General features: G+C 37.6%; 1 long non-coding RNA gene across 3 annotated transcripts in view; it reads right to left on the reverse strand.

The window, feature by feature from the left end:
- The window catches only part of LOC108633238, a 57,029-nt gene that overhangs the window by 20,689 nt on the left and 24,103 nt on the right, over nt 1–12,237 (reverse strand). For all 3 annotated transcript variants that reach the window (XR_001918445.1, XR_001918444.1, XR_001918443.1), the window contains exon 2: nt 1,167–1,358. This is a non-coding gene — a long non-coding RNA (uncharacterized LOC108633238). The remainder of the gene's footprint in view (nt 1–1,166; nt 1,359–12,237) is intronic.

Raw genomic sequence — 12,237 nt, forward strand, 5'->3', positions numbered from 1 at the left:
TGTTAAGTCTCAGCAGTGAGAAGTCCTGATAATTCTCAGCTCTCTTTTCCCTCAATGTAGCTACCCTGGAAAATAAGAATTTCTGACGGTGGCCCTGGAAGATACAAAGAGCCTAGGTATCTGTGGTACTACTGGGAAAGGCCCTGCTGTATAGAGCTACCAAACTCTAACTGACTTTTGGTAAACAAGATATACACTTTTATATACTGAGCTGGTGAGATTTCAAGGGTCATTTTCCTACTACAATGTAGCCTATCCCTTCCTGAATAATGCAATTGGATTGAAAATGTCTTCTGTCTTGCTTTGCTAGTCCAATTTTGCTACAAATTCCAACAATTCTATCTTCAAATCACTCCTCAGTTTTGTCAGAAACTATTGGTACAACCTTGGCCCTGTACTGAGATCTCAAATGTACCCTAGTCTCAACTTTGCCCTAACACTTCTTGGTTCAATGCTCTCTGATGTTGGATCTATACATGAACTGTCCTCTACCACCAAAACTAACAAAAGACAAAATCCAACCCCCCCCACCCCGAAAAAAACAAACAAACAAAAACAAGTGTGTTGTCTTGTTTGCTGAAGAGAATCAAGAAAATATTTTAACCTATCAACCTCAATTCATCTCTAAAGAAACAACAGCATAACTAGCCTCTTCAAAACTGTTCATGCTAATTATATATGACAACTTGGGAAAGTTTATACCTGATTAATGTAAATTGTTTACTTTCTTTAGAATTAATGCTTTTATTGAGTTGAGACTTCCCTGGTGGCTCAGACGGTAAAGCGTCTGTCTATAATGTAAGAGACCTGGGTTCAATCCCTGGGTTGGAAAGATTCCCTGGAGAAGGAAATGGCAACCCACTCCAGTACTCTTGCCTTGAAAATCCTACGGATGGAGGAGCTTGGTGCAGGCTACTATCCATGGGGTCACAAAGAGTCGGGCGCAACTGAGTGACTTCACTTCACTACTGAGTTGAGAGCTCATGAGTGGAGATTCTTGTGAAGGTAAAAGAATATATCTGAATCAATGGTTTTGTAGGTGTGTTAAGACATCAGAGACCTCTTTTATAATGAGCATGAAATATTAGAATTCATGTACATTTTGGATTAGTTTCACAGCACTAAGCAATTCTTACCCTCTCCATATTTTTCATCACTCTTAATACCTTTAGTCACAGCTTGTATTTCGTCAGAAAGAATCCTCAGCCAGGGAGCATCAGGCACCACATCTACGCGTGTCATGGTTCTGCTGACAGGCCTTTTTAGGTAATCTTCAGCATCTTAAAAGAGTCATTGGGTTGTTGGTTTTTTTTTTTTGGTGTTGCCAAGGTTCTGTAAGCAGATTAACTTTTCATTATCTGTTAAAAAACAAAACAAATGCTTAAGTTTGGAACTTCTCTCGTAAAAAGACAATGCAATTTTAACTTTATTTCAAATATTTGCATTAAATTCAATAAACAGGTCTTGAGGTCTTAATATGTCCAAATCATTATGTTCAACCTTTGCCAGTTGGCGTGAATAAGGTAATAATTTAGGCCTTTTTTCTCTCCATGTATACATATTGTCATTTTATATACGGTATATACATTTTTAAAATCTTTTCTTTCTTATTTGGGTTTATTCACCATTTTTATCACTAATGTGGTAAAACTAAATTTAAATGTTGAATTACAAGATCACAATTTTATAGCCACTAGGTAAGTTAATAGAAAATATAAGGAGAGGAAATGTTAACAAAACCCTTGTTCAGTTGAATACAGTTTGCACAAACTATGCAGTCACTGGGTTATAATAAAATGACCTAATATTTCCTTCCCACAGTTTCACAAAGTATCAGTCACGTCCCACGACCTTTCTCCTAGTTGCAGGTCAAAGTGAGAGTGCCCTCTTTCTCTTGAGATTGCGTTAGTATTGGAGCAACATTTTAGCTAGATGACTGACTCAGGATGGCCTGAAGCGTAGAAGGTTAGAGAGCTTGAAATGTTTCCTGATTAATTCCTGATGGTTTTATGAGAATAAATGAGTAGGGAAATATTCTTCCAGAAACTCTTCAACAAAACAATGTGAAACTCAAGATCTGGCTAACACGCGAGTCGATTTTCTAACACCACTCTGCTTTAAACCAAATTATATCACCAGATAGTCACCATAATGTAACTGAACCCAGAAAGAGTGTTCATGAAATGGAATCTATTTGCTATAATTCATCCTGTATATTTAACATACTGATAAAATTATTGTATTTTTCTTATACCAATATGCATTAGAAATATTTTTACATATATTTTGAGAGCTGGTATCCTCAATATTCCCTCATTATCCTTAATTTTCTCTTTGATTATGGCTTTTTCTGTTTATGTCCAGTGTAATTATTCAGAAAAAAATTACTGAACTCTGGCAAGATTTCATAAAATTATAGGTGAGGTAGATGTGCAATAATTAAGATGATATAAACAGCTACTTTTGGCAGAACTATTCTTAGGTTTTTTGTTTTTCCATAGTTGAAACAACATGAGTTTATGATTTATTAATATTACCAACTAGAAATGCTTTTAGTGAGAAGAATATTAAATTTCATAGACTATGACTTAGTTTAAATGGCATATCAGCCAAGATCCCAGTAAAATAAGGAATAGCCTACTCAAACAGGACAACTGATGAGATTTTAATAGAAAGGATTTTTTTTAAGGTACAGGATGAGGTTTTAGGAAAGCAATAAGGGATGGTGTTGTATCCTGACACTAGCAACAGCAGGGAGCTTTTTCTGAGCCTGGAACAGAGGGACACAGCAAAGAACAGTTATGAGAACCCAGCAAGAGCAGCTAGAGAGAAGATCATTCAATCTTCAGATCTCTTGCTGAGGTCTTCCTTTGGCCAAACTCAACGGGTTAGGAGGAAAGAGAACCATTGAGCTAGCCCCTATGTGTTAATTTCCCAGAACAAAGGGCAGAATGAAAAGGAGTGAAGAGTTAATCCGGGAAATGGGGCAAAAGAGATGTAGACAGAGCACAACGAATGCATAACTTTAAATAATAAATTTAAATGGCTTGCTTACTTTTGACTCCATCTGCCCCTCCTGTTATCAGACAACATTTCTTCTCTCTTTCCCCATAGCCTCCCATATGCGCATGTGTGCACACACGCACATACACACACACACACACACACACACACACACATGCCATCAGGGAAGGAGAACCACACATTTTGGTAGTTGGCAGGAGGTTCTTGAGGAATAAAACAAATCAGAGAAGGGTTGTAATACCGTCTATCTCCTACACTGTTTGTTGAATTCATTTTGAGACACCACAAAGTTAACAAAATAGATGGAGAAACCATGGGAATGGCAATAGTGAGGCTTTTCCAAAAGGCTTCATAAGCACTGGAATCAAACCACGAATGAGTGGTGGTGGAAAGGAAGACCAGGGCAAACTTAATGGTGTGTAGGTAATATTTGACAACCAGCTCTCCATGGAGGAGTTTTTTTTTTTTTTTTCCAGGGAGGAGTTTTAGTGTTTTCCACCATAGCCAATTTAAAACTATCAACATAAATTCACTAAACATGGATTTGCAATAAATGTGCACAGCTGATTCTTATGAGCTCATGGACACCCTATTCAGCACAGCAGTGACCACAGACCCTGTATGCTGATGGTGGCTAAAAATTGACTAAGAAACATTTGAGACACCTTGGGTGAAATTACACGTTCATGGTCATTACTTTCTACCAATCAAGTGGGATGACTCTTGCCATCATGATTTAGGAATAAAAAGAAATCACCACTTAATTATTTTCCCTGAGTCTTAGGTCAATGAATTCTGAAATATCTGGGCCTCATGAATAATGTGTCGTAATTACAAAAATTCCAGAAGGCCTGCTAAAGACATTTATGTATGGAATAAACTAGAATACGAGTGGGATGGAACAATGTCTAACACAAGGTCATGTGGGTACTATTCATACATTCCTTTGCTACTCTGCAACCACTAATATTTCTTCTGCTTTGACATGGATCGTTTCCCTTTCAGCCTGCCTTAGAGACTCTCTCTTCCTGATTTAACAAATAGTAAGTCCCCTACATAGGAACGAGTTCTGTTCTGAGAGCAGTTGTTAAGTCCAACAAAGTTGGCCTAGGTACCCAACTAACACAATCAGCTATATAGTACTGTACTGTAATAGGTTGATACTACTTTTCACACAAATAGTTCATTAAAAAAACACAAAAATAAACATTTTTAATCTTACAGTACAGTACTTGAAATGTACAGTAGTATAGTACAACAGCTGGCATACAGGGGTTGGCATCGTGTGAACAGATAAGAGTTACTGGCTGGAGGAAGGAGAGGAGGTGGGACATGGCAGAACTGAAGCATTGTCAGTGTTAGGAGACAGAGGGCAAGCTGCAATTTCACTCCAGCTTCTTGCTGGATTCAATTCTATCTACCCTCTTGAAAAAAGTGATCCAGAATGTAGCTTATTTTTTCTTGTCATAGATGACACAGTAGCACGGGACTGCATTCTGAATGGTTGCTGCAACCTTCCTGCTCCTTTCCACTTTTGGGTCCTGTACCTCAAAAAACTAACAGTGCCTCCTGAAATAAAGAAAATCCCCTTGTCATTTTCCACATCATGAAAGTCTTTGGTTCTTCAATCACTTCTTTTTCTGTCTCTTTGTCCTTTCTCTGGGCCTCCAATTCCATGGTCTTCAGTATTAAGTTCCTTGTGTTGCACAGAAAAGAGTTCAATGAAGTCATCCTCTTTCAGATCTAGCTTGAAATAAAGATACTGTACTACTGTATTCTATGCTGTACTGTACAGTAAAGTGCATAGAAGCACAATCCCTTGTGGAGGATGCACACACATAACCATGCATGCCAGACATGTGAATTAACTTTCATGATTGGACATGTGAACACATGTTCATATCTTTGAAAGCTTGAAACTTGAAGGTTCATATGTAAAGGACTTACTGTAACTGCTTCCCTGGTTTTTCTGGATTTTCCCAGAGTACCTCATGACTGCTTACACCTGATTGACTCAGCAGTGCTCTCTGCATTTGCATGGGTGAGGCAACATGCACTGCTCGAGTCCCTCTCCTATTTCCTGGCCTGGCCATTCCCCACCTCAAATAGACTCTTGCTTGCTTTTGTACTCCCTCAAATTATGTATAGATTGGGATATACCCTCTGACTCTGCTCCTACTTATATTGGGTAAATTATGACACATTCTATCAAAAAAAATTAGGTTGCTGCCAGATACTAAAACAAGACCATCTATTTAAAAAGCTCCATGCAGGCAGTACATCCTCTGCACCATTTGGCCTCCACCTTCAGTGCCATTTTACCCTTGTCTCTTCATGTTCTGCAATCTAATAAGCAATTTTAATTATTATTTATTTATTAATAGTAAGTGCATATCTCTTGAAACCTATACTGAGCTAAAAATAATTAAGAGGACTAAGAAAATTACTCCTATTGGCTTTCTTCATGGCAACCAATCATAACTAATCACTTCATGGTAAATTGATGGGGAAAAAGTGGAAACAGTGGCAGATTTTTTTCAGTGGCAGAATTTTTCTTGGGCTCCAAAATCACTGTGGATGGTGACTGCAGCCACAAAATCAAAAGACACTTGCTCCTAGTAAGAAAAGCTATGACAAACACGGACAGTGTATTAAAAAAGAGAGAGAGACATCACTTTGCCAACAAAGGCAAAGCTACAGGTTTTCCAGGAGTCATGTACGAATGTGTGAGTTGAATCATAAGGAAGGCTGAGCACTGAAGAATTGATGCTTTTGAACTGTGGTGTTGGAGAAGACTCTTGTGAGTCCCTTGGACAGCAACGTGATCAGATCAGTCAGTCCTAAAGGAAATCAATTCTGAATATTCATTGGAGAGACTGAGGCTGAAGCTGAAGCTCCAAAACTTTTGCCACCTGACATGAAAAGCCAATTCATTGGAAAAGACCCTGATGCTGGGAAAGATTGAAGGCAAGAGGAGAAGGGGATGACAAAAAATGAGATGGTTGGATGACATCACCAACTCAATGGATATGAGTTTAAACAAACTCTGGGAGATAGTGAAGGACAGGGAAACCTGGCATGATGTCATTCAGGGGGGTCACAAAGGGTCAAACATGACCTAGTGACTGAACAACAACAACACTGGCTTTCTACTGGTAGGATATTGGAAATTATTTGGGGGCAGGGTGATCTCTTTTGTTATCCAGAAATCATATCATGAATTAAATCAGTACTTCTCTGGTTAGGTAAGCAGTCTTATAGTAAAATATTTGATGTTTAACCTTCTTACTTTTCTGGATTCAATGCCCCAACACAAGAAATTGAATAACAAGGTTCTTTGCTCACTGGATCATCCATAATTTATATTTTTCTCTCTATTCCATCATGTCAACAAAGGCAATTTATATGAGCTTGATTTCTGTCTACATAAGAATCTTTGCTCAGTCTGATTGGGATTTATAATTCTCTGTTAATGAAAGCTAATTTTATATTAAGGAAGATAAATATATATGTATACATATATTCTTTTTTATGTATGCTTATATATGTGTGTGTGTGTGTTGTTGTTTAGTTGCTAAGTCATGTACAACTTTTGTGACTCCACAGATTATAGACTGCCAAGCCCTTCTGTCCATGGGATTTCCCAGGCAAAAATACTGGAGTTGGTTGCCATTTCCTTCTCCAGGTGATTTTCTCAACCCAAGCATCAAACTCAGCTCTTCCTGTATTGCAGGTAGACTACCAGTGCCACCTGGGAAGCCCCCATGTATATGTCTGTATACACACAGCCACTGATAATATTATCATCCCCATTTTTATAGGTTAAAAAATGTTTGAGGTTTAATAGGTTAAATAACTTATTTAAGGTTGCAAAGTAAGATAGTAAGATTCAGGATTTAAGATCATTATTTCAGTACAGTTCAGTTCAGTTGCTCAGTTGTGTCCAACTCTTTGCGACCCCATGAATTGCAGCACGCCAGGCCTCCTTGTCCACCAGTAACTCCCAGAGTTTACCCAAACTCATGTCCATCGAGTCCGTGATGCCATCCAGCCATCTCATCCTCTGTCATCCCCTTCTACTCCTGCCTCCAATTCCCCCCCGCCCCCCAGCCTCAGGGTCTTTTCCAATGAGTCAGCTCTTTGCATGAGGTGGCCAAAGTACTGGAGTTTCAGCTTCCGCATCAGTCCTTCCAATGAACACCCAGGACTGATCTCTTTTAGAATGGACTGGTTGGATCTCCTTGCAGTCCAAGGGACTCTCAAGAGTCTTCCCAACACCACAGTTCAAAAGCATCAATTCTTCAGCGCTCAGCCTTCTTCACAGTCCAACTCTCACATCCATACATGACCAGTGGAAAAACCATAGCCTTGACTAGATGGACCTTTGTTGGCAAAGTTATGTCTCTGCTTTTTAATATGCTATGTAAGTTGGTCATAATTTTCCTTCCAAGGAATAGGCGTCTTTTAATTTCATGGCTACAATCAACATCTGCAGTGATTTTGGAACCCAAAGTGCCCAATATGCTACTGGAGATCAGTAGAGAAATTACTTCAGAAAGAATGAAGGGATGGAGACAAAACAAAAATAATACCCAGTTGTGAATGTGACTGGTGATAGAAGCAAGGTCCCATGCTGTAAAGATCAATATTGCATAGGAACCTGGAATGTTAGGTCCATGAATCAAGGCAAATTGGAAGTGGTCAAATAGGAGATGGCAAGAGTGAACGTTGACATTCTAGGAATCAACAAACTAAAATGGACTGGAATGGGTGAATTTAACTCAGATGGCCATTATATCTACTACTGTGGGCAGGAATCCCTTAGAAGAAATGGAGTAGCCATCATGGTCAACAAAAGAGTCTGAAATGCAGTACTTGGATGCGATCTCAAAAATGACAGAATGAACTCTGTCTGTTTCCAAGGCAAACCATTCAGTATCATGGTGATCCAAGCCTATGCCCCAACCAGTAACACTGAAGAAGTGAATTTGAACTGTTCTATGAAGACCTACAAGACCTTTTAGAACTAACACCCAAAAAAGATATCCTTTTCATTATAGGGGACTGGAATACAAAAGTAGGAAGTCAAGGAACACATGGAGTAACAGGCAAATTTGGCCTTGGAATATGGAATGAAGCAGGGCGAAGGCTAACAGAGTTTTGCCAAGAGAATGCACTGGTCATAGCAAACACCCTCTTCCAACAACACAAGAGAAAACTCCACACATGGACATCACCAGATGGTCAACACTGAAATCAGATTGATTATATTCTTTGCAGCCAAAGGTGGAGAAGATCATTATTTAGTTATGTTTAATTTATTTATGTCTATCACTTGAGTGAAAATAAAATCTTGAAGAAGACAGGTATGTGGACTTCTGTTCACCCCTATATCTTCAATACCTAAAATATTGCCTGACTTGATTGATATTGGTTGAGATGAGAAAGCAGGTATCCTCCAAGAAGCTCTTCTCAGTTACTGGCCAAGGGATGATAAATAAGGAAAAAGTTCTGCAAGTTAGAGAAAACAAGGAGGATGGTATAGACATGAGTAAGAGTAGGTTTAATTGAGAAAATATTAGAATGTGAACTGATTTGTGTTTTCACAAAATGTTTCCACCATCAGCTCCTAACTAGTTATACAAGAATTACACAATTTTTGTTCTGTTTTTCATCAAGAGCTAATGAACTGTAAGCATGGAGCTATTCAATTTCAATAATTTTGTTAAATCTATATTTTCATGTATGCATAATTAGAGGTTGCCTGAGTTGGAAGGTTAATGTTTTTGTCTATATTCTGTTTCTAGTCTCTGAATACTGACTTAGCTTGGCTCCCTGAGAAGAAAATTGTCTTTTTATTTATATTACAACATGAGATTCTGCTGTTTTAATTAACAGATTTGAAAGTTAATTAACACTGGGTGTGAATATAACATTTGTGAAACTAACATCAAAATAATTATTCCTATGGAATATAATTCAAGATTTATTTAGATGTTTATTTTGTTTAGATGTTTTTAGATGTTTATTTTCTGAGAAAAGTGTTGAAGACTATTCTACCATAGGTTGAATTGTTTTGGGAATATTTTCCATTCTATGACTATAAACAATACCTCTAAATGGATTCATCCCTGCAGATAACCTATAATTTTCTTATATCACTTATAGAGTCACATGTAAAGTTTTTACTTTATTTGTTAAAAATTCAACTAAATGATTTCACAATAATTGTTATGCTTGTCACAATCAAGATTATAGTAACCTGACTTTTGTATATATTTACACAAAATGTTCCTAATTGGAAAAAAATGATAATATCATAGCCATCATTTTGCTTTTTTTCTAAAATAATACCTGCATCTTTACATTCTATTTTTAAAGGTTTAAAAGTTAAATTATCATTATTGTGATATTTTTCTAAGTGTGTATTAACAAAAGTATTTGAAATACTAATTGAGTTACAGATCCACAGAAAATTATTTATGTAGGAAATGAATATATAAAACTATAACTCCAACTAAAGATAAAAATTATGCAAACAATACAATTATGATTAGTAATGACTAAAGTAAGATCAGCTTTAATATTGCATTATATAGTAGAATGTCCTTTCAACGAGATATTATACTGATTAGATAAGAAAACATAAAAGCATATAAAAACAGGTTTAACTTAATGGGCAATAATGGGAGTCTTAGAAATTGTCCTTTAGAAAAGCAAAGAGGTTCTGCTATTTGTGTGATTGTTTCATATATTTCCCCAACTACATATAACAATTCCTCAAACTTGGCTATGAATTGTATTTTTTAGGACTGTGAGATAAGTCCCTTGTGTGTGCAAATATAAAAACAGAATATAAGATATAGCGAATGAAGCAGAGTTTTCAATAGCAACCATCAACTACGGGCTCTTCTTACTCCTCTACAACTATTCAAGATTTTCCCATCCTTGGTTAAAGTTGTATGTGGTCTAGGGTAGTCACTCTGGGGAGTGATCCATTTCTTCAACCTTGAAGCATCCATGCTCTGTTGGTACCTTGCCCTCATCCTACTCCTGTTACTGGATTAACCCACTCATTTTATCACCATATGTAGAAATATCAAGATGCATCTAAAGGAATCTCCTAAGGTCCATATGTATACTTGTTTCTGTCTCCATTGTACAAAAACAAAGCTGGGTAATTTTTCAGAGCTGCCACTGACAAAGCATGTGTTTCAGCTTTCAGTAGAACACTTACTATGTCTTTCCAGAGTGTCCTCACATGGTCGTTGTCCCTCTGTCTGTGTGTCATCTGCAACTAATCTCTTTTTATAAGGACATTGGTCGTATTGGATTAGGGTCTATCCACATGACCTCATTTTAACTTAATTACCTCCGTAAAGGCCCTATCTTCAAATACAGTTACATTCTGCATCACTTGGAATTAAGACTTCAATATACAAGTCTGGGGGGCATACATCATTCCATAACAGCTATTTTCAAGCCATCATAACACTTTTCCTGTTACAAGCAGGAATAAAGATACCTGGGAATTTATGTTCCTCCAGCTATAGCTTTGAACCAGTGACTGATGGGTACAGAGGTGAGAATCATCTTTGTCTCTGCTGACACTTGAGTTGTGACCTATACCATCCCCAGGACTCCATGACTAGAATGAGCAAAAGTTACTCTTAGTTGGGTGCTGCTTGATAATACATCCTCTTTTACTACATTTTCTTGGTAATATATCCTAATAAATCACTTACACACAAATTCTCATCACAGGATTTGTCTTTATTTGTCCTTGGGACTGTTAAGGGTTTAACTGTGTCTCCCCAAAAGATATGTTGAAATCCTAATGCATAAATGTGACCTGAAATAGGGTCTTTGTATATGTGCTCAAGTTAAGACAAAGTCATACTGAGCAATATTGATTTTAAGTCAATATGACTGGTGTCCTTAGAAGAGGGAAACTTGAGCACAAAGAGACAGAGATACACAGGGGGAATGTCATGTGACCACAGAAATAAAAGGAGAGAACAACATGTGAAGATAGATGAAGAGGTTGGAGTAATGCATCCATACACCAAAGAATGCCAAATATTTCTAATTAATCACCAGAAGCCAGAAGGGCATGGAACAGATTCTTCCAAGAGTGCCTAGAAGACAGTAACCCCCCCAAAACTTTGATTTTTGGATATCTAGCCTCTGGAAATTGACAACAAATTTCTCTTGCTTTATGCCACAAATTTTGTGAGACTTTGTTATGGTAACCCTAGGAAACTAATGCTGAAACCCTACTGGAAATAAGTAATTTCAGAAGTGGTCCCAGGTAGCATACTCTTAGGATGCGATTTTGGAATTAGATCATTTGCCAGCTAGATAGTAATAGAGATCCCATTGTTGGAGATAAAACATGTTTAAAACTTCCTGCTCGCTCTGGCATTATAATTGCTATAATTTCCACCATTGTGGAGTCTGGATGGGAATAGATGATACGAGACTCACTGACGCATAGTTCTAAGCATTTCCAAGATAAGGAGGGCTCAGTAATGATAAGGACTGTGTTCGTTGTTGCTAAGTGCTTCTGTTGTTTGAAGAAGAAAACTGACAGGTTCAGATTAATCAATTACCAAGCTGGGTACTGTGAAAAACAAGTTAGAAAGTCTGTTTGGGAGCATTTAAAGAAATCCTCAGTTTCTGTAGCTAGAAGGCAGATTGAAATGGAAATTGGATGAGGCATTATACGAGAGGGAAAAAAAGCTCACTCTTCCTCTGTGTCTCTCTTTTTTTTTCCCCACACTTTTTTGGTCTTTTGTTGTGTACAACAGTTACAACACTTGCAACATCAGGTGTGTGGGTTTTTTCTCCCACACCAAGCAGTTCTCTCTGACACCAGCTGTATGTGCTACAATTTATCTCAGTTATGACACTGTTTACCTGGAAAGAGCACCAGATCCTACAAGTTAAGTGTTCAGTCCCACAAGACTTCTCCCCACCTAAGATGACAACTGCACTTAGTAGTTGCTCAGGATGCCCACAACTTTCATTCAACTGGGCTATAAATCTGAAGTTCCCATGGTCTCCTCCCTCTTGGATTTGATCATTTGCTCAAAAAACAACCAACAGAACTCAGGGAAAAACTTATTTATGTTTGATGATTATATAACAAAGACTATGATAAAGGATACAATAAACATCTAGATGGAAATGTGTATGGGAAAAGTACACTGG

This window comes from Capra hircus, chromosome 8, assembly GCF_001704415.2.
Source record: "Capra hircus breed San Clemente chromosome 8, ASM170441v1, whole genome shotgun sequence".
Lineage (NCBI taxonomy): Eukaryota > Metazoa > Chordata > Mammalia > Artiodactyla > Bovidae > Capra > Capra hircus.